Source organism: Aquila chrysaetos, chromosome 18, assembly GCF_900496995.4.
Source record: "Aquila chrysaetos chrysaetos chromosome 18, bAquChr1.4, whole genome shotgun sequence".
NCBI lineage: Eukaryota > Metazoa > Chordata > Aves > Accipitriformes > Accipitridae > Aquila > Aquila chrysaetos.
In genome coordinates, this window is record NC_044021.1 from 6,401,508 (window position 1) to 6,422,336 (window position 20,829).

The following is a 20,829-nucleotide window of genomic DNA, read 5'->3' on the forward strand; positions in this document are numbered from 1 at the left end:
ACAATCAATTAAGTCAAAATAGGGTAGATATAATTCCTGTGATGGCCCTGCCAAAAGAGACAAGCACCTCTTTACTGAAGGGGAAGAGCAATCACAGAGACACTGAGGTAACAGCTGGAGTTTTGACAGCTGTAATACAGGGAAAAAATGTCCTTTTGGGACAATTAGTTTAAAGGGTATGTGTATGCTTAAGCATTATGATGGGTATAATTTAGGAAGCATCTTCTGTCACGTTTTTTTATATAACCTGAGAATTCCAAGGCACTCAAGATGTTTCTGTGAATATTATATTAAACAAGAGCATGTTATAAAATAGAAAAAATGAACTAATTTCAATTTTATGAGTTGGTGGAGAAAACCAGGCATAAATGCTTGTCACATTGTAAACAGTTTGATTTGTGTGATTGACTTCAATAACATTAGGTTTACATCCCTGATTCCTGCAAGGTTTGTTGATTTTGTTGGGTTTTTTCCCCCTCTCAAACAAGTTCTGAAGAAATAGCTCACAGCTTTTTAATAAATGAAGCAGAAAACACACATCAGAATGAAATATGTGACTTAGTTCATAAACTCTTTGATTCATCAGAGAAAGAAGGCATGCAGTTAAGGAGGACTCCCAGCCTGATGTCAGTGTACTGTCGAAGAAAATTTTTCAGTGAACTCAGAAAATATACTACAACTGCAGATAGCCATTGAAGTCCCACATATTTTTTGGCTATAATGGTGACAATTTTGGGGCTTCTGCACAGGCAAAATCCCTACTTTCTCTTTCAGTCATGCCCCTACCCCCAAAGGGACTGAGGAGGGTGTAGGGATGGGAGGGAGGGAAAACAAGGGTAAAACTCCTTATTTGCAAAAATTTTCATACAATGTATGGTCCCTTGAGGTTCTAGGTTAAAGGTGGCTGTGCCTGCGATGCCAGGAATCATGCCTGACTGCCCCGTGGTCCCAGCAATTTTGGAAATTACTCTTGGTGGACAGATAAAAGGGAGCCATTCTACAAGTAAAACTCAAAACCCACTACTACCAAATGTTCTCTGCCTACTAAGGTGGCCTCCTGCCTAGCTGTTTCTCTTCTAAAATAGGTCCTGCAACTGCTTTATCACACTGTCTGATTTTAAAAAAGAAAAAGTGTTCAATCAAGCTAGCTCTAACGAGCTCAGAGCACTTGGATGAAACTGAGCTGAGCAGATGGAACTTCAGTTCTTGGCTGAAGTCAACATTTGAATTCAACTGTCCTGTGATCTGCAAATGTTAATCCATAATATTTACTCCTTTGGTCCCCTGAATTGCAAAGAATGTAACTTAAAACATAACTCTCCAGTATACATAAAATTTTTGCATACGTACACACACACACACGTATATAATAGTAACTTCAGAGATTTTTTTATTGTATTGTACCTTCTTTGTCACTCTTACTTGCCTTGCAATATTTCTGATTCAATTTTAATTATAAGGTCATACATAATCCAGAAAAGAAGCCCAAAGCACTACTATGATTCAACTATAAAACAGAGAACCTATGTACCTTACAAGACAGCAAACTTTCAATTTTCATAACCACTCCTTCAATTGTCTCACTCCTTACTTATACATTAAGACTATTCTGAAATTAAAGAATATTGTTTCTTAGAAGGAACAAAAAAAAGATGGTTAGGAACGCACATGCTTATATCATTGGCTTGAATCTGTGTTATCTTTCCAGTATGTTGATGATTACAAGATTCTCTAATAATAGTAAAAAAAATTTAGCATTGAGTCTTTATGGAGGCAGACCTTAAGACAATTTGACTGCCACACCTGTGAAGCTCCATGCAATTAGGAGATTTTAGTTTCCTCTTAATTTGGCCTGGATTCTGAATTTTGTCAACTTAACATGGGGTTTTGTAATTATTAAACATTCACATGGAATACCACCAATGTGAAGAGGTTTTTATTTAAATAAGCTAGTAATTTTTAAGGCTATTATACTAATCATGAAAGAAGTTTTGTTCCATTCTATAATTCAGGATGTTGAGGAGAAACAGCTCTAATAACCACGAAGAGTCATTGCCAAAGAGTAAATTCATGAGCAGGACCCTATGCATTTTGCCAAGGATAAGATTAACTCTCACCATCTTCAAAAGAAAATTACTCCAGAGAACTGGTCCCAGGTCACAAAACTCTTTGTTTTCTACTCAGAGCCATTGGCATAAATATATATATTGCTACAGCTGAACCAGGTTAGAAAGTTTTTGTTGTAGAATGCTTAAATTCCACAGGAAATTGCTGTGGACTACATCTACATCAGAAAAACAAACATGTTATCTTGTTATTTTCAAATTATTGTTTCAAAATATTCGAAAATATATTTTGTCATATTCTAAAAAAAAAAAAAAAAGAAAGAAAAAAAAAAAAGAAAAAAAAGAAAACCAATGATTTGGTGATTTCAGTGATTTATTACTACATTTTCCGGAAGTTTTCGTTTTGTTCTAAAGCAATCTTTTCCCAAGTTTTGACCATCAGAAATTAGAAAAATAGAAAAAATATACAAGCTTTAATACCACACTTGAAAATGCAAAGTATAGCATTGACAAAATATAATAAAAAGAAGAAATCAGCAATATTAAAGAACAACAAACAAATATCTAATAGTCTATAAGGGTCAAACCTCTTATACTGGGAAAGCTCTTCCTCACTGGAGTCTTATAATACCTAGTAGTACTTTTGTCACAGACTAGCAGCAAGGTTATATTTATTTTTTCAGTAATGCATGAAAAGTGCATTATTTTCCAAAATAAATAGTTGCATTCTGTTAGACCACTGAAAGTCAGAGAAGTTAACAAAGGCAATATAATAATACAAGGTGGGAAACATATTCCATTGTAGAAAAAATTATTGCTGCAAAGTTAAGCTCTCATTATTAAGAGACAAAGAAAGGAAAACAAAAGACAATTCACCTACATAGGTGTTTGTATGTGGGGCAAACATTATACTGACATATATAAACTTAGAGAAAGAAATCATGTTCCGATACTTTTTCCTGCCAAAACTGAGATCTAACATTGTAAGAATGGTACTAATCATATTACTGTTCTGCTAAGAGATAAAATTGGCTGCAAAAATTTGATGCATCTGTAGTTTTCAGGCAGGTAATAAGAAAACACCTGCTTTTTCTATGCGTGACTCTGACATTAATGTTAAGCACCTCTACTATAGCTTGGGATTTTGATAGTAATCAGAGCACCCTAGCAGAACCCACACTGTTCAGTGCTCCAAAATGAATGGCTGAGCTGGATAAACGCCAGGAGCTTAAGGTATCTGTTTTCTATCTTCATAATTAGTGACAAGGCATGAACTGAATACCTAAAGGAGTGAAAATGTTCTTAGACTGATTTTTAGTATGCAAAAATCATCCTACTAAATTATCTTCTTGGCTGGCATCATGAAATGTGTGATCTGGCACAAGGTATAGCTCCAGCTCTGCCTAAACGAATGCATTAACTCCCACAATGTTATAGGAATGGAATTATAATATTCTGTGATGGCTCTGAAGATAAAGCGTGTCAGTGTCATAGTGAATTATTTCATGCACAGGATGCAGAAAAGAACAAGCCATTTGTTCAAAGTACTCAGTTAATTGCAGAAAAAAACCTCCCCAAAATAGAACAGATTCTTTAGTGCATTCATTGAGGAGGCAGATTAATTTTATTACTGTGATATATTTCACATTTTCTAAAATAATAATTATATATGGCATTATGCCTCTTTTCCCACTCACCCATTCTGATCTGAAAAGAAACATGTTCGTACAAAACCTTGCACTTCCTATAACATACTAAAAGTCATAGTAAATAGTCAAATCAGCTATGGACAAAAATGTGTTACACTATGAAGAGTTCACTTACAGTACTAAATGGATACCCCAGACTGTAACTTTGTCTAAACTTGAGAAGAGATGTAAAGCTAGATGCAAAGGTAGATGCTAGCATAACTCTTCCCAAATAAATACATGAATAAAAGAACAAAACAGCAAACCTTTGGGAATTTTGAAGGATATGAACTGTTGGGTATTTGCTGCAGATTGTGTGGATAAGCAATCCTGATAAAAGCCTGAGAGAATGTGCTAAAGGTAATAACTAAAAGCTATCCGTTCATATTTATGAGAAGGTGTGATATATAACATTAAAATAAAAAAAAAACAAACAACAAACCACACAAAAAAATCGCCTTCCTGAGATCTATTCTTCACTTAAAGTTTCCACTGTCGCTACAAGATACGTCCTGCAGATTCCGTTTTTGCCTTAGTGTTAACATGGCTACTCTGTCTTTCAGCAGAATATCAGTAAATTGACGACAGGGGCTTTTCAAAACTTGGTAGAAGTGTTACATACTCAGGCAGAGTAGCTGATGATCTTAAAAATGTATCTAAACCACTCCTTGTACTTCATTCTCCTTGTTTTGTAATGTTTGGTACCATGTTTCAGGTAATTGAGGGCCAATACCTTAAACTTTCACTTGAATCTTCTGTTCTCTCACCTCCACAATCATGCACAACAACTCCTCATACAAGCAGGAATAATTTTATCTTTCTACAATGCTAACAGTACTACAAGAAATACTCCTGAAATGAACAAAAAGTATCTATTTCGGAACACAAATATAATACTTCACATATTTTTATTTTTATGCACTGTATAGGAAAAGGTGTTCACACTTAGTATTTAGAATACGAGGATTTCTCTCACTTTTTTTCTAAACGGAAAGCATTGAATTTGACCTTTCTTTCAAATTAAACTTTGCAAGTTGCAATTGCCTACCTCGAAGATGACATACTGCAGTCAAACATTTGTTTTTATTGGTTGCTATGGAAATTAAGTGGAAGGTTCATTCCATAGTCCTTTCTGTTTGTTCCCTTTTTTCTACTTTAATAAGAAAATTGATTATCACAATCATTCTGCAAGGTATTTTTCTTTCAGATGGTTACAGCAAGTAACTGATAGAAAGAACTTTCCTATTTCTTTGTTTCAGCATGTCTTATCTACTTATCTTGGACAATACAGATGGCATATCCACGACTATTCTTAAACATATTTGTCAGAATACTAATTATTCTTATGTCCCAGATATTTATATCAAACCAGCCTAATACTCACACACATCCCCCGATCATGTTCACTTGCTAAATCAGATGTTTCTATTTACCTCCTTTTTCCTACCCATTGAAACTTCTGCCTTTAACATAGTGTGCAAGTACAAATCAAACACCCATTTCTTACTGCCTGTAAAGGAACCAACAACTACTAGTCAATTCGGTCGAGTATATCTACAGATCCTTTAATAACGGCAAAGAAAAAACTGAGAGCTTTATAATGCTTTCAAATGATGGAGAGAAAAAAAAAACAACAGCCCAAGAATTGCATAAATGACTTTGTTTTCTGAAGAAGGAGGAACAGTCTCGTAAGAGCTATGATGGCTACAGACACATCAATGACTTCTTGAGCAAGGGAAGATCTTCCTTAGAAGGAAGAAAGATCTTCCTTAGGAGAAAAACTCCTTTCCTGTAACACCTTGCAGTCCACTGCAAATGTGCAGGGTACACAAGACAGTAGTTTAAATAACAGTAGCTAAAGCCTTGTGAGGCATTAAGTTCAACACTGTAAGCTCAATAAAGTATTTCACAAGAAGATTCAAATGAAAAAATAATTTGATTAATGAGAGCTAGATAGCATTCTGAAATATTGGGAAATCATACACACACATAGATCCCAAACAGGCTATAAGGCTACTTTATTTTTTTTTTTATATATATATATATATATATATGAAAACCACAGTCATCAGAACTTTTGTTTCAGAGGCCTTAACAAAGCAAACATAAAATATGATTTACATAAACCCATGTTCTTTCCTGAGTCACAGAATATGAAGACTGAAAGCATGGCAAGTATATTATACCTAAATCATTTTCAAATGCCTTAAATGCATGTGTTAAACACATCAGCAGAGTGATAATATAACGTTTACAATCATGTTTCACCCTTGGGCACAATTTAGCTCAGTGAGAATGAGATCTTCCTTCTTGTGGAGAAACCTGAGGAAACCTGAACTGCAGAGGTACAGCATTAAGCCTTCAGTTGTGCTTCTAAGCTGAGATTTGGACTAACCTTCTGTGGTTAAGCGGGGACTATCTCTGCAGAGGTCAACTCTGAGGAGTCCGTCCCTTGTCCCTGCAATGCGGTTGCTGCCCTAGGAGGCAGAAGTCTAAGACACAAGTGAATGATTTGGCTACTGAGTTCAAACCGCTCCTGTTGCAGAATAAATTTTATCTTATTTATTTGCGTGGTCTGCAACTTCGCAACCCCAGAGTAACTTTTGGATCAGGGAAGCAAATATGAAATTCATAGGGTCTCAACTTATTAGAGCATCCTTCCCCTTATCAAGCAGGCTAGAAAGAATATGGAGTGAAAAACTGCATGCTTCCTTCTCCACTCAGTATATCAGCAAGTAACTGTGCAGAGAACAGCAGAGAAAATAAGCTGAGTTATTATCTGAGCTGGAATAAATTACTTGCTCCATATAGCAAAAGAAGGGCAGGTGCTCTTTTTAGAGCAGAGCAGTGTGCTCTGGTGTGAGCTTAATAAGTTAGTCGGACCCTACTGAGACAGACTGAAGATTTCAGTTGTAATGTACCTACTACCAAGAACTCTGTTTATCTTATATTCTCCAAATACTTGTATCATGTTTGTCAAGGCTATTTAATTTAAATCAACTCTTCAGGAACCAGAACCACAACCAGCAAAATCTATAACTGTATGGGCAGCAACAGAGCTACACAGCCACCAGCTCAGTATTTGTATATCAAAGTCATAATAAAAGGCTTAAAAATGGATTTGACCATACCGCTGTTGCTACTTCTTTAGCAAATAGAAAAATGTGGAGCAATACAGAGATTTGCTGATCAAATAAACCCACGGAAAACCAAGTTACTAAGGTAAGCCTAATAGAAAATGAATATATTCTGCCCAACGCTTTCTACATAAAACTCATTGTTCCCTCTATAGCAGATGATCCCAATTGCAGAAGCTATTGCATCTTGTACAGTGCAGTAAGCTCTTAATGCATAATGAGCAGCATTAACAATAGGCAATAGGAGAAAGTTATGAACTATGGAGTCTTTACCCAACCATTTATCTCACGGAAAAAGCTGAAAAATTTCGCTGTTTATATTCTGAAAAAAATACTCTACTTGCACAGTGTTTGTGCAAGGGATCTGGGGGTTTTGGTTGATGGTAAGATCAATATGAGTCAACAATGTGCACTGGCGGCCAAAAAGGCCAACCGTATCCTAGGGTGCCTTAAGCACAGTATAGCTAGCGAGCTGAAAGAAGTGATTGTCCCACTATGCTCTGCACTGGTGCAGCCTCACTTCAAATAGTGTGTGGAGTTTAGGGCTCCACAATATAAGAAGGATATAAAAATATCAGAATCTGTCCAAATGAGGGCAACAAAGGTGATGAAAGGCCTAGAGGCCATGACTTATGAGGAGCAGCCGGGGATACCAGGTTTGTTCAGCTTATAGAAGAGAAGACTGAGGGGTGCCTTCACTGCTGTCCACAACTTCCTCGTGAGGGGGAACGGAGAGGGAGGTCCTCATCTCTTCTCTCCGGTATCCACTGACAGGATGCAAGGGAATGGCTTAAAGCTTCATCAGGGGAAGTTCAGATTGGATATTAGGAAAAAGTTCTTCACTGAGAGGGCGGTGAAGCACTGGAAACAGCTCCCCGGGGAAGTGGTCATAGCCCCAGGCTCCTCGGTGCTCAAGAAGCATTTGGACAAAGCTCTCAGATATATGGTTTAACTTTAGGTTTCCCTGTGTGGAGTCAGGAGTTGGACTTGATGATCCTCGTGGGTCCAGGATATTCTATGATTTTGTGAAATATAATGGCTTCAAGAACTTACACTTCCTTTTCTAAAATGCATTGTGTAATTGATAAAAACCCATGGTCTCAAGACTTTAGGTTGGTTTTTTTCAGATACATTTTTCCTAAATACCTTTGAAAAGGGTGTTATTTCACATGAGTAGGAAGCAAGATATTTTCATGCGGCAATAATTTTCCATTACAAAGAAATACAAAACTACTTTCATATTTCACAAATAGAAGCTTTTTCATACCAAATAGTAGGTGTGCAAAGAAGGCTGAAGAGGTTATTAAGAAATATATATTCTTTAAGTGACAGCAAATAGCATACCCAAAACCCAGAATGGAAAAAGAGGCCTTTAGCTTTTAATATACTTGAAGCCCATTCTGTAAACAGAAGTTTCTAATTTTTATTTTGTTTATGCACTCAGTATATGGAACACAACAGGTCAAATTAAATCGCAAAAAGTATATTACTTTTTATCTATGTTTGTTCAAGTTGCGTCCATCTATTTATAAAGCAGTAGCTTTCTTATCAGAAGTCTGGCAAAACAAAATATTTTGGTGTTGAGATGCATAATTCATTGCCATTTTGGGTATTAAGAAACATCTCAATACTGAAATACATACAAGCAATGCATTTAGCAGGGTGCCTGCAAAGAAGCTTATTGGTTTATATAAATTGCGCCCCAGAGGGAATGGAGAAAAATCAGTTCATCAGCTAAACAAGGTATTGAAATCAATGCTATTACAGTGGCTTCTTGATAAATACACAGTTCATTATTGCTTTATTCATTTGCTGGTTTACATTGGTGATAAAGAGTGCAGCTGATCAATCAAAGGCATCTCTTATGCATTATGTGATTGCCTGCAGAAATAATCTTATTTTTTATGTAAACCTCCTGAATAACAAAGTTTGATATGTTTGGTTAGAATGGATCATCCAACAACAGCTGTTGAAGCAATATTCTCAGATGCTAAATTGTTTTACCAGATGATTTATAGGGTTTAAATTGTTTATTTACCAACACATACAGTTCAGGGTTAGAAAAGAAAGCAGACAACTGTTCCATATCCATTGAGACTGAAGTGTTATCATTTTGCAGAGGTCTAGTTGGAGATATTCCATTAACATTCTAATGAAAAATGACTCCCAAAATGTAGAAGTAAAATATATGGTCACAAGGACATTTTTTATTCAAGGTTTCTCTTCCCTTGAAAACACAGACCACTTGTGACCAAAGAAAGAAGTAATTGTTGTCAAGTACAGTGAAATCCAAAATGGAAAAGTTTTCAGGTTCTTACAGAATAAGCATCACAGTCACCTTCTGGCTTACAGCAAGTACTAGCTTACTGAAAGTAGTTACAGCAGGATCATCACCAATGGGCCAATTCACTGAAAAGTTTAAATTTTCACCATAGAGAGTTTCCTGGTTAATTAATTAAAGTACAGAATTAATAAATAATCATGAAAGTTTACATTAAACAGGAAACTTTCAAGCTCCTCCACTAGTGATGAAGACAAAGAAAAAAACCCATAGTGTTAATCTTGGTTAGGTAATGTAAATTAAATAGCACGAGTGGTGCAAGGTTTTTTAACAATGTCTAAATGACCTAGGTCCTTCAGTCATGTTTTTGAAAGACAAGTAGCAAGAGCTTAATCACTTTAAATTATCATTTGAAAACTTCAAAGTTTTTCAAGGTCTGATATTCTTCACTGTAAGAACAAATTCAGATTATTGCCTTACAAATATTTATTCACTCAAATAATCCTAAATCAAGGTCCTTTACAGGACAAAATTCCAGCTCTTCGAGTCAGGGTTTCTTCTATTCTCACCAATACTTGTGTTCAGGCATTAAAAAATATATAAATCCACTCCCTACACACACACACACACACACAAAATCTATTCATTTTTCATCCTATATCCAGAATGAGTTTGTTGTCAGAGCTTGATTCTGGTAACTGAGTCTTTCTTTACTTGGCAGTCAGTCTGTGAATCACAGTTCCGTAGTGTGCACAGTCCTCCATCTCCTGCTCAAACACCATCTACCACTCTGGTGAACTAACTCCTATTTAAACTAAACTATCTTTAAGTTTTGGGTCACCCACATTTGGTCTTTAGTAAGTGACTATCAGACAAAGTCTTTCATTAGTGTGTTTTAGTGATAGCACTGTTATGCATGCTATCAAGACATTGTTAAGTGACTCTTGCCTATATAAAGACAGAATATTTATAGTTCACCATACTGAACAACAGTTGCAGAAGCATCACCTTTTGTTTGTATCTGAGAAAACACCCATTGTTTAACCACAAAACTGTTTAAGTAATACCTCTGAAAAGAATGTATTATAAATACATATTTGACAGTAAACTGCTGTTCCACATGATGAAAATAATGTTTTCCTAATATTATTTTCCATAAGCTTCCAAAATTCTTATTTTAGCAGTCCATAAATTGTCATCCTTCTGACAGTTTCTTTCTCCTATATCCACGTTCCTGAGTATTACTGAATTCACCTGATAGTCAAAGATTAAAGCAATTCTACTGTTGCTCAATTTTGAGATTTTTTCCTACAGTTAAAGCATACATTATTACTGTGTTCTCATATCTGGAGGTTTGAAATACTTTAGATATCTAGAATTATTTTTCAATTATCAGCATTTCATTCAGGATAGGATTTTACTTAGGCTTCTTGGTGATATTTTCTAATTCTGCTTTGCAAATTGCATTTTTAAAAGTTGATACATAGCAGTTTCAGCTATTTCTCATATATAAGCATACTGTAAGAGAACAAGCAAATAATCATAATAATCCCCCAGAAGTTTCAATAAAGTCCAATAAATCAAATAAAAAAATCTCCTTTCAGATATACTAGGATAATTCAGGAATAACTTCCCCATTTTGGTGAGGCACTTTGGTATAACACTGAATAGCATATAGTCCAGGAATGAATCAGAAAAAAATTTCCTTGCACAATTTTCCACTGGTATATTAGAAAGTTTGCAAAAATTAAATTATTAACTAGTATAGAAGATTTTTATCCAATCATATATTTACAGCAGAAATGACAAAAATGCATCAACTGAAGTCCTTTTAATTGCAAACCATTTTAACTTTGAAGACTGTCCCTTTGTGATACAATTAGCACCTTCTTTTGCAACAGCCCTAGAAAGAAACACACTTCACAACACTACAAGATTAGAAATACATAGCTATATCATAAAAACAAAATCAAAATAACTCAAGTAGTTTCCTGATTGTGGGATATTCAGTAGAAGGTGTTATCACACAGCAGTCTTTCCCCCTAGAAACAGTACTTATTTTTGTAAAATTTATAGGAAACTTTACATCTTTGAGACTTCTAACCATCTGTGGAATTTGGCAAGAACTGGCCAATGGTTTCAAAAGTTGTTAGCAGTGGAGGAGGGCAGGATAACAGATACACATACACAGACAGTATGTATTATTAGATTGAGTTCCTTTTCCTTTACATGCTGCAGCAGTGTACTAACGTAAAAGATATTTAAATATACATCCCAGATTGTCTTTACTCTGTCTAAAATTTACAATTGAGCTAGCAGGGATGGAATTCATAGTATGGCATACATGATGTATGAATGTTGAACACGTGACTCAACTTTAGAATATTAAATCTAAAACACAAGGAAAGTGTCCTCCAGGTTACAACCTGTAAAGGAAGCATCTACACATGAGATGACTTTTTCTATTTTGGAACTTACTGAAAGAAAATCTATGCAATTCCTTTATTATTCAAACACAAACACAAAGTTACATTTCTGAAGACATATATGAAGTCAGTCCGTACTCAGAATTTCCACTGTGTAGAATACATCAAGAATTTTGTATCTGTTTATTCTAAACGGCAATGTGTCCAAATTCAACCTGAAGATGCATCAGCTCTTTATAAAAAGAGACTAGAAACATACATACAATGATACTAGGAAGATGCAAGAGATACAATATGTATTCCAGTTAAAATTACTTTTTATTAGCATATGGAGATAATTCTTAACAGACATGCAAAAGTTCCAAGAAATAAAACCACTGCTAACACACGTGGTCTAATTCAGGTGTGTTGTCCCCCCCTTGCAGAAGAATCTCAAAATAAAGACCATAAAAGGAATCTAACTGTATTAATTCATCTCAGCTCAGGTATCAATCAAACATTGATACAAGAGTTTTACAGAAGAAATTACTGCAAATGAGATATTCATACTCACACTGGCTGAATTAGAATTCAGATCAGGTCTTTTGGATTCATTCCCTTTACTGATAAAACACCCTCCTGTGTACAGCTAAATGCTATCTGATCATTATATGTGCAAAGTGATCAGAGTATCACTGCACACAGCAGTACTCAGTAAGGACCAAGGATGACTAGTACCTAAACCAGTCTGTTATCTATCCAGTAAAAGACCTGATCATGATCTTTACTATGCACAAGCTGCTTCTAATAAGTGACATTTGGAACTGGGATATCTAGGAAATACTCATTCAAGTCCTTGCCAAGAAACAGGTTCCACTGGTAGAAGAAACACTATCTGAAATTGTGTTTCAGTACTGCAAAATAGTCGGAACAACTGATATTATTATCTGCTTCACCTTGTTCATTAGCCAGTACAGACCCCATAAATTTTATACAGCTATGTGAGCAAACAGTACACACTATTTCAAGTTATAATTATCTACTAGATATTAGAAGTTTCTCTGTTCCAGGCAATTTAGTTGGTTGAATAATGTTGTCTCCTTTCATAGTGCGGGCTCACAAAAAATTAATCATAATACACTGAGACAAACTCTATTGTTCTTTAATTTCCAGGACAAATATAAGATCATAGCATAAAGGGATTACCGTTTTCCTGTTTCTTGGGAGTAACATATAGAAACATATTGTACATACATGGCACCATATTACTGACAGCACCTTTTTATACTAAGAGAGCAAACATAATAACATAAATGGAATCATTTAAAAGTTATGAAGGAATACAGGATTTTAAGTATGTAGGATGCTCCTCATAATTCAAATATACATAAAGATGTACAATTGAGTGACTTGGCACGCCTAACATAAATTAGCGTTCGGAGAGTAAGAAAAAGAGGAAGAAGAGCAACCAATACTACATGGTTCATCAGTCATAGTCCAACAGTTCAGGTACATAACCACAATACAGCCTTTTCACAAATTAGACTGCTTTAGTCTAATAACATTTTTATGAACTATGGAGAAAGGAAAGCAGTGTTATAAAATAAAATGTTTTTAAAAGGTATCAAGATATGCCTAGCCTTTAAAATTTCTCCACATAAAGATATATTGGATTCCCAGATTCTGTAGGAGTTTAGGTAGCACCATTTGTCAGGAGTACTGGTTTTAATTAGTATTTGGAAAGGAGATTAAACCTTTCCCTTTCAAATGCCATTTCACTGATATTTTCTATCTGCTCTCAGTGAGACAGTGTGCTTTGGAATAAACTCTGTACAGGGTCATATCTAAAAACTTGCAGAAATAGCAGCTACTGCAGAGTTCACTTAATAAATAGGATACTCCTCACACTGTAAATGATTTCAAGTTTACTCTTTCATTTTCCACCTCTGAAAACTGACATCATTTGCAAACCTCATCTGCCAGAGAGCCTGTCTGCATCTCTTTTCATACAACAGTATTTGTCATGATTACAAGCTTTTCAGCCAAAAAAACCCCTCCAGTCTGTGTGACAAATAACAGGATATCTCATGTGAAAAATCTTTTGCAAATCACTTCCTTCCTAGATCTGATGACTCACAGGACACAACACAAAACCCTTTTCCCAGGCATAATGGACAGAAGGAATGGAGAAAAGCAACTTTGAAAAGGTGTAAATTAAGTGTTTTCATTACGATCTATTCTGGTATCTGCTCCTCAGTAGTAATGAAGTACTAGACAGCAGTATAGCCTCCGCATACCCTCTAATACAAACTCAGTATCTTTTCATAACTCATCAGTCACTTCTCCCAAGTAACAAGCGATAGGACAAGAGGAAATGGCCTCAAGTTGCACCAGGGGAGGTTTTAGTTCAATGTTAGGAAAAAATTCTTCACTGAAAGGGTTATCAGGCATTGGAACAGGCTGCCCAGGGAAGTGGTTGAGTCACCATCTCTGGAGGTATTTAAAGACCTGTAGATGTGGTGCTTAGGGACATGGTTTAGTGGTGGACTTGGCAGTGTTAGGTTAATGGTTGGACTTGATCTTAAAGGTCTTTTCCAATGTAAATTAATCTATGATTCGATGACCTTTCAAGCCCGTCCCTCAAATGTTATACATGTACCACCCCTGAACAGAGGCAACAACATGAGCAAACATTTTCTATTAACTAAAACCAAAAATACAAATAACTTTGCACCATCATCTCAGCTAATTCTCCCTTCCGAGTATTACAAAGATTTGTAAGATCTGTCTGAAGTGGCTATCCCTTTCAGAGGACACTTCTCTCACACTAACTCTTGCCAGATCAGAGAAAGGTACCCTCATCCTTTCTTTTCACTTAAAATTTGCCTCCTCACTACTCTTTCTCTTCCATTGAGCAGCACTACATTCAGCTTAATATCTGTCTAGGTCCAACATCCATCATTTATTTGCTGAATTTCCAAATAAATCTCTCTGAACTTTCTCTCGTGTCATAATTCACATGCACAATTTCTCCATAAATATTACTTTATTCTCCAGTTTAAATCTCTCCTTTACTGCCATGCTAAAAATGGAGGCCTTATGCATCCTGCTGACAAATATGTTTTATTTTCTGTCACTCCTGATTGCGTCAGCAATCATTTGTTGTCCACACCAGCTTGCTGGTGACTTGGCCTTACTCATAAATTTTCTTTCAAACCCAGGAGAATTAGAATTTTGACTTTTGAGCTATGTGCTGGAATTATTACAATAATATCAAAACCAAATGAAAGCATCCACAAGAGGAAACCAATGAAATTTTTAGGTTGCATTTTATCTTCATTGCAAAAGAAAAGTTAACAAGTGATGCAATGTGACACACAGAAATTAAAGTATCAAGAAACCACTACATGGCTTTCCATAAGTCATTTTACAAAGGATATGTTGCAAGTTTTCAGAGATCTTATTAGCAGTAATGTGGCTGTTTATGAATAGTGACACCATAAGCCATTCATTAGTTTCAATACTAAGAGGGTGTGCGATCAAATTAGCTATAAACTTACTCAGACTGCAAAATTCTGTTCGCAATTTTGTATGAATTCAGTCTAAGCGGTGTCTTTCACAGCTTTATAAAAGAAATTATTTTCTTTCTTTACTCCATTAAAGCATATTTACTGAGTGATGGGCTCCACAGCATGAAAAACTTAACCAACTGGGCGAGTTCAAATTCCTAAATACTGATTTCTCCTGACTTTGAAAACATGGTGACATCTGTGTGCAGACATTTCCAGCTTTGTAATGTCTAAAGTAGCCCTACTGGAAAAAACAAGATAAAACCCTCTAATGTCACATCCCTGTCACTGTTATGTCACTGTGTTGCCAGCAATGTTGAGGGAGGTGATCCCTCTACTCAGCACTGGTGAGGCCACACCTGGAGTGCTGGGTCCAGTTCTGGGCTCCCCAGTACAGGAGAGACATGGACATACTGGAGAGAGTCCAGAGAAGGGCCAGGAAGATGATGAAGGGACTGGAGCATCTCTCCTACAAGGAAAAGCTGAGACAGCTGGAACTGTTCAGCTTGGCGAAGAGAAGTCTCAGAGGGGAACTTATCAATGTGTATAAATACCTGAAGGGAGAGAATGAGTAAGAGGGGACCAGATTCTTCTCAGTGGTGCCCAGTGACAGGACAAGAGGCAACAGGCAAAAACTGAAACACAGGAAATTCCAAATGAACACAAGAAAATACATCTTTACTGGGGGTAGTCAGGCTGCCCAGTGAGGTTGTAAAGTCTTCATCTGTCAAAACACTCAACGCCCAACTGGACATGGTCCTGGGCAACCTGCTGGAGCTGACCATGCTTGAGCAGGGGGGTCAGACTAGATGATCTCAAGAGGTCCTTTCCAACCTATACAATCCTGTGACTCTATAATTTTTAATGGGTCTTCTACCAAATATACATAAAAGTATTTCTAGGCAGCCATATACAGAAAACCACACAAGTAATTATATTTAAATAGCAAATGCTGTAACGTTAGACTATAAAGAACTATGAGACACTGCAATTCCAACAAAGACTTTTTATTTTTAATTCTATCAGTGCAATACCCAGCCCCATGCATTATCCTAAAAATGGCCTGTAGGTGGTATCATAATGCAAATAATATATGAAAGATAGTATTAATGGCAATAAAGCAAAAGATTTTTTTTTTTAAAAAGTTCATTTTTTGGCCAGTTTACCATCTGCCTGTGAGAGTACAGATGCAAGAGTGTATGAATGCAGGTTTTTATGCTGCATCTAAGATTTCTTCTTTCTGTACCACACCTCTACAGGGTTCTAAGCAATAATGATCCAATGTTTAGGAAGATGCAATACAGTAAAAGAGAAAAGAAAATCTTAAAATTTCTTCAGTGTTATCAGAAACCAGGTGAGATTTCTTTGAGCTTTGTTGGCACATGTCAGAAGTCTTTCAAGCCTCACAGATAAGGTTTTAGAAGTGTACTTCTGCACAATACTTAACTGTACCACAGATAAAGAACACATGAACAACAGCTCCTCACAGTGAGCTCTAGGTAATTAATTAGCTTGTGCCTTCGGTATAATTAGCCTGTTAGACATTATGAAGCAGTTGCACTGAGACTGATGAATACTATCCCAGCCTAACAGGAAAGGAATAATCATTCTGATCAGCCTGACTCTTCAGAGGAAAAATGTTCCTGAGGAAAACTAAAGTCTACAGCCTCAAGGAACCTGAACATTTGAGAGTTTGACTTACAAATTCTCTATATTATCCCAGCTCCTAGATTTCAGGCTCACACTTGCAGCTCCTCTCCTACTTCTTTAGAGGAAGACTTAGACTGCATTTTTATCAGGTGACAATGAAGTCTGATTTAAAGTTTGGGCAGTAAGGGTAAGTGATACAACAAAAGAAGACAATACGTCAAATAAAGTGAGTGGCCAGTGAAGATGGTGAGAATTGTGGCTAGATATGTCTGAGACTTTTTATGACTAAACAAACATTCTTTTTAGCATAAATGTCTCTGTAAATCAATATTTGTATATATGAAATTCCATGCAGTTGTTGACATAATCTAACACTCTCTGTTATTACTGTACCAAGCAAAAACAGCCAAGAGGTTCAGAAGCTGATTCACGATTCCATGCAAATTGTATACTGTTGAAGTGGGTAAATCCACATGTCCCAGACATTTCTGATCATGAACATACTCATTTCAATTACAGTTTTACTAGATGGGAGGGACAAGAAAATTCCACACCATTGCCATGACTAACATTTTTAAGCATGTGAATCTATAATAAAAGCTTTACGTTGCTGCAGTTTTATTATAAAGCCACTTCAAAGCTGACCAGTTTTTCCTCTTGGGGGGAAAAAATTAATCAAATAAAACAGACAACTTGCTTAAGTTACTGCTTATAGACATACTTGCACAAATTGACACTTGCTGAATTATCGGAGTAGTGCAAGTTATGTGCTTATTTTCTGTCCTTTTGTGTGTACAGAAACAGTGTATCTCAGACACCATTCTGTGGTAAAAACAGATAAAGTATGACACGGAATGTCAACACCTTTCAATATGGTACTTGCCAAAAAAAGGTATGTTTTATATATATGGAAAATATATCACTTATACACAGACTAGATTGTTCTTTAGCACCAGCAATCAATGGGGCTGAGAAAAATCTATGCACTTTACAGGTCTGCCATCCTAATCAGTTAAAGACCTTGCTGACAACATGTAGGATAATTAGGCAATGAGAAGAATACAAGTTGTATTAAAAAAGAAAATATTTAAGGCATACTAAAATCAGCTTCAGAAGCCAAAACATACAAACAAACATTGAGTGGTTAACAGAGATGACTATGAATGTTGGATACGACTGCATCATTTTGCACAAATTTGCCTCAAAGCACAAACTCAAATCTTAGTTTGTACATTAAAATATACTTTTTTACTGTAAGATGAACTAAAAAAGTAAAAAGATCTAGCAGTTCAAATACACATGAGATCTAAAACCAAAAATATATTATCTGCAACTTTTAAAAAGCACAGGTTTTAGATATATGAACACATCATTGCACTTTCGAGAAGACACAAGTCAACTGAATCCAGTATGTGTTTTACAGGTTAGGTAACAATGTACTAGCAAACCACGTAAGTCGTTAAAAAGCAACAGACTGAATTTAGGTAGACATCCTTTCCAAATGTCAACTAGTAAATCATCTCATGATATAAAATGGTTCTCACTCTTCAAAAGTGAAGGCAAGGTGCAATTGGAAATGTCTTTCTTTAGCTGTACAGTATGTAATCCAAAAGAACTGTATTTATGACTTACATTCAAGCAGAGAGGTAGGAAACATCATAAACCATGACAATTCACAGTAGTGTCAAACATCTGAACAACTTCATTATATAAATGTTGACTGCTTTTCTCTCCATATTCTGTTCATTTACATGACGGAGTAAAGCCATACAATGAACAAACACTGCACAAGATTACAGAAGTGTTGACATACGCTACTGAATTGCATCACAGCAGGGTGACACCAACAGCTGAGAGTGCTGAGCTAGGCGCCTGCTGCCTATCACTCAGGCTTATCTGAAATACAGTCATCTTTATGCCCATCAGTTGTTTCCTTCCTTTCATAAAATGGAAATAATGGATAAGAATGTCCACAACCAACATTATTCATAAGTGAACCTTATTAAACCGTAAGCTAAGGTTTATTGACTATGTAACTACAAAATAAAATACATCTCTGACTTGCAAATCAAGATGTTGCATTCTACAATATTAGGTGAAATCCCTTATTTAGAAATATCTAACTCATTTATTTAGTATCTTAATGAGAACTCTTGTGAATCTTAAAACCAGTGGTAGGTGCTAATTACTTGAAAACATAACTTCAAGACCTTTGAAAAAAAGTAATCACACAGCTGGGCTAAATCTCCCAGTTCTAGATTCTCTCTGCATTGGTCTGACTTACCAGCACAATAAAGGAGATCTGTAATTGAAGAATTATCCTTGTAATAGTTAAATATGTAATCAAATAATTTATTATTAATATAAAATATTAATTCCTTTCAATTTTTTTTGAACCATCAAGAGGTGCTTTTGGTTTTTCTTTTTTTTAATTTACTTTTTTTTTATTAAACACAACAAGTGTTTCATAGAGATACCAGGAAGCAAGTTGTACATTGGTCTTTCCCCTGGAAAAGCTTTGCATAGCAGGTCCTAAGGCCTACTCTAAAATTTTAACTAAAATACTACAATGTCATGCCAAAAGTTTATTCCTTATGACAAAGGTTATTTTTGCAGTTACGACTAAAACAAAATAAACCAAAAATAGATATATACTGCAGCCAAATCCTGAGATAATTACTGAGTTTAAAGTGCTACCAAAAGAATTCTTCCATGTATTAAATTGCTTTTTCGCAGTGGTGAGAGTATACACTGAGGTTCATTTTTCTCCTTTTCTTTCTTGGATTACTTAGTTGCTGTTATTGATACAGTACGATACATATTAGATTAATGACCTAAACAGTAAATATTTTCTAGTTTATTAGTTACTTTCAGATTTTGAGACATACTTCTCTTTTTTGCTCCTCACACAGTATCAGATTTCAGGAATTTGGGGAGTCTGAGTTTTCTTCAGTGCTAACCTTAATGAAGACATTTGTTTTTCTTCAACAGATCTCGCTTCCCAGGAGTATCAAAATGCACCCAGTACAACCTAAGTCCTAGTATAATGAGTTACATTCCTCCTTCGTGCTCACTTTGACCAAAAAATGGTGACTGAGGAATTTGGTATTTGTTAAGCATTTGAAGCTTCTACAGAAATGTAAAAACCTCTTTCTACGTCCCAAATATTCCCACATGTTGTTGAGTGTTTTGCACATACGTAAGCATCCTCTTATGATCACTGGAAGACATTTTTTTCTTCTGTTAATGTTTTCATACAAGCTCTGAAACCAGTCTACATGAAGTCTTTTACCTCTGAAAACTCTAGAGAGTGTGCTAGAAACCCCTGCTTGTGGTAACCAGCAATCCTGAGCCAAGGCAACATACTCAGCAAATCCAGATTCCTTTTATGCTTTTTTAAATAAAAACAAAAAAACCCCAAATCCACAAAAAAACGGTAACATTAAAAGTAAGTATAAACAATGCACTTGTAAAAGAAAAAATGCTTAACTGTTTACAACAAGGCTAAATCTGAACTACAGCCAGCTGACTTGCTTTAGTCTCTCGCTATATTGTTGGGTGCATTTCTCACACAAAACCCTGTCATTGTGGAGCACTGCTAGTTTTCACAGCCAACCTGTATTCTGGAGTTAGGCCCAACAGACCTAATCTCTTTCCCTTTCACTTATGCACTCCTAAAAATAACTTTTAACCTAGCCAGAAGACATTTTTGACACCTTGACATTTTCCACTCTTTGGCATTACTTTAAGCATTGCTTCACCACTTCAGCTGTTACTTTGTTAGACAAGTTTAGCCTGCAATAGTAATTAGCCACACTTCAGCATTTGTGATAATAGAAAAGGAAAAAAAAAATCTTTCTTCTAAACACATAAAAAATGAAAGATTTTCACAGAAATATTTTTCCATGAGTTTTAGTTGCTAAACCACTCACAGCCCAAGAACCATCCATCTGAGAAGAAAATACGACCTTCTACTCCGCGTGCCTTTCATCTTGGTCATGCTTTGTGGGTACTTTTATAAATCTAACAACTG

At 35.8% G+C, this 20,829-nt stretch overlaps 1 protein-coding gene across 11 annotated transcripts in view; it reads right to left on the bottom strand.

The window, feature by feature from the left end:
• The window catches only part of CDH18 (cadherin 18), a 542,660-nt gene that overhangs the window by 214,481 nt on the left and 307,350 nt on the right, over nt 1-20,829 (bottom strand). The window contains exon 3 of one of the 11 annotated variants that reach the window (XM_030041844.1): nt 19,027-19,098. The exons of the other annotated variants lie outside the window; for them this stretch is intronic. The gene's annotated coding sequence lies outside the window, so the exon portion shown is untranslated. The remainder of the gene's footprint in view (nt 1-19,026; nt 19,099-20,829) is intronic. 11 annotated transcript variants of the gene reach the window in all.